The 2,884-nt window shown below is 43.7% G+C and overlaps 1 pseudogene across 1 annotated transcript; it reads left to right on the top strand.

The window, feature by feature from the left end:
• The first annotated feature begins 713 nt into the window (after positions 1-713).
• LOC309832914 (succinate dehydrogenase [ubiquinone] cytochrome b small subunit, mitochondrial-like) lies at positions 714-2,884 on the top strand (annotated as a pseudogene). Its single transcript has 2 exons — positions 714-774; positions 2,426-2,884. The product of its transcript is annotated as a succinate dehydrogenase [ubiquinone] cytochrome b small subunit, mitochondrial-like (transcript).

The following is a 2,884-nucleotide window of genomic DNA, read 5'->3' as shown; positions in this document are numbered from 1 at the left end:
ACCAGGGGAAGCTCAAGAGTGGTTGGTCCCTTTGGATGGAGCACACTCTCCACAGCCCCGCCACTCTGCCCAGTCTGCACAGGTCTGGACTCAAAGGAACCCTAGTGTGAGGTGAGGCCTCCAAGCAAGCAGGAATCCCTATGAGGATGAGCGCCTTACCTGGGGGTAACTCACTACTTTGAAGCAGTCCAGCCTAAATATTAAAAACTTGTCCCTTCATTATTTCCATTTACCCTACTTCTGTTCTCCAGAACATCAGAGAATTCAGTCTGTTCCCTTCTGGCTATTATGTGTTCTTCACCCCAGTCTTCTCCCACCTACATGTCGCCAGAGTCTGTGCAGCCCTAACAGTACAGTTTGTTTTCTTAAAGGACCTTGTTACTGATGCTGAAGAAGCACTAGTTAGCTTAACTAACAAATGCTGATGGGTTGAGTTTTTTTTAACTATGTGTGTCAGTTGTTAAGTTTGACAAATTGAAGAGGATCACTCTACTGTCAATCTTCCCAGTAACTACACTGATAAGGAAAATTCTAAAAACGTCAATAACTACACCCAAATTCATACAGTTAAATGGGGGAAATATGTGTAACGGTGATGCAAAGGCACACTCTGATAAATCAGGCTGTAGCATCCCTAAGTGTAGTACCAGAAAAGCATGACGGTTATCTAGGCAGACAGTAATCGGACGATTGCTCTAATTGATTAATAAGACATGCTGGACTGGACAGAACAAGTCACCAATTATATGAGAGTTCACCTGCTTGAAACTTCAGGTAAAAGGGTGCTCAGAGCACTACACTAAAGCATGGAGAAATGAGGCGGCAATCTAAGGTAAAATTCCGAGGTGGTTTTTTTTTTGGAGGGGGGCCATACGTCTTGAACTCTCAGTTCATGTAGTTTCCATGTTTCAGTCGTCTGATCATGTGACAAATTCTTTGGCTGCTGAGACTTGCATACCTTGCAGATGCTTTTAGGAAATTAATTGGGTTAATCTGTCAGTGCCAGGAAAGGATGGGATCATTTTTACTATACTTGATAAAATGTCTCTACCATAAAGGGGACTGGAATGTTTAGTTTTATCTGTAGAAAAAAGACTGTTTTCCTGCCTTCTGCCACTTTTGTTATTTCTGTAATTTCCACAGTCTATAGAGATCTTTGCAATGCCTTTATAGAGCAGCACTTGTCTCATACTTTTCTCTATTAAAATATTTTCCTTTAAGAATAATCCTTGGGGGACTTCCCTGGTGGCGCAGTGGTTAAGAATCCACCTGCTAAAGCAGGGGACACGGGTTTGAGCCCTGGTCCGGGAAGATCCCTCATGCTGCAGAGCAACTAAGCCCGTGTGCCACAACTACTGAGCCTGTGCTCTACAGCCCGCGAGCCACAACTACTGAGCCCACGTGCCACAACTACTGAAGCCCGCGCATCTAGAGCCCATGGTCCACACAAGTGAAGCCACTGCAATGAGAAGCCCGCGCACTGCAACAAAGAGTAGCCCCCGCTCGCCGCAACTAGAGAAAGCCCGTGCGCAGCAACAAAGACCCAACACAGCCTAAATAAATAAATAAATAAATAATTTTTAAAAAGGAATAATCCTTGGGAAACTTACACAACAATGTAAAGCAATTATACTCCAGTAAAGATTTTTTTTAAAAAAAGAATAATGCTTGGGTTCAAGATTTACTTATAAACAAAGCAGACATATTCGTGGTTTAGGATTATGAAGCTTTTATATGATGTCTGATTCTCAGCTGAAATAAAATGTTAATGGACTTTTTTGCTAACGGACCTCAGAAACAGCCCAACTCAAAAGTACTTGTGGGCTTCCCTGGTGGCGCAGTGGTTGGGAGTCCGCCTGATGACGCGGGGGACGTGGGTTCGCGCCCTGGTCCGGGAGGATCCCACATGCCGCGGAGCAGCTGGGCCCGTGAGCCATGGCCGCTGAGCCTGCGCGTCCGGAGCCTGTGCTCCACAACGGGAGAGGCTACAGCAGTGGGGGGCCGGCATACCGCAAAAAGAGGCCCGCGTACCGCAAAAAAAAAAAAAAAAAGTACTTGCAACTGCTAACTGTACAATATTACTCTTTATTTACTGCAACATAAACTGTCAAATGGAAATTGCATATTATGTTGCAAAAAACAAAACCAAAAACAACATAGGAATAGGATACTTTACCAAACAGGATTTCAGTCACCACCATCATTCAGATGGTTTTCACTTGTATTTTATACAAATGTAAAATTAAGGTTGCTTAACCATTTTATGAGTTTAATTTTTCTAATTTATTTTTGTACTTTTATAAAGATTTTAGATTATAAATGTTTGCCGTTTGTGGTATTTCTTTGAATAGTGTTATTTTTTTACTATATTAAAAGGTGTGTTTTAAATCTTTAATTTAAAAGTATTACTAATATCTACATTAAGACCCTTTAAGGAGCGACAGGGCGACTCTCTGGAGGCCGTGTCCTCTGTGGTGCCTGAGGAGGACAAGCTCTGTTCCTCTGAGCACCAGTGGTCAGACCATTCATGTCTCAGCATTTCTCCAGGACCAACCTACCCCAGGATGGTGTGGAATACAGGACATTCACCTGTCACCCAGCCACCATTCTGGTTCCAAGGCTGCATGTCTCCACTGGATTGGTGAGAGGGTTGTCAGTGGTTTGCTCCTGGGCCTAATTCCAGCTGCTTATTTGAATCCTTGCTCTGCAATGAACTACTCCCTGGCTGCAGCCCCTCCCTCTTCATAGTCACTGGGACATTGGACAAGTTGTGACTATATTCCAGGGATTGGCACTCTCAGCTTTCACCTTTGCTAGGCTTTGTTATTTCAACGATCATGATGAGGGCATCTGCACAGCTGTTGCTATGCTATGGAAGCTCTGA

Source organism: Grampus griseus (assembly GCF_964374135.1).
Source record: "Grampus griseus genome assembly, chromosome: 1".
NCBI classification, from domain to species: domain Eukaryota; kingdom Metazoa; phylum Chordata; class Mammalia; order Artiodactyla; family Delphinidae; genus Grampus; species Grampus griseus.
This window is presented reverse-complemented; position numbering and strand designations above follow the sequence as displayed.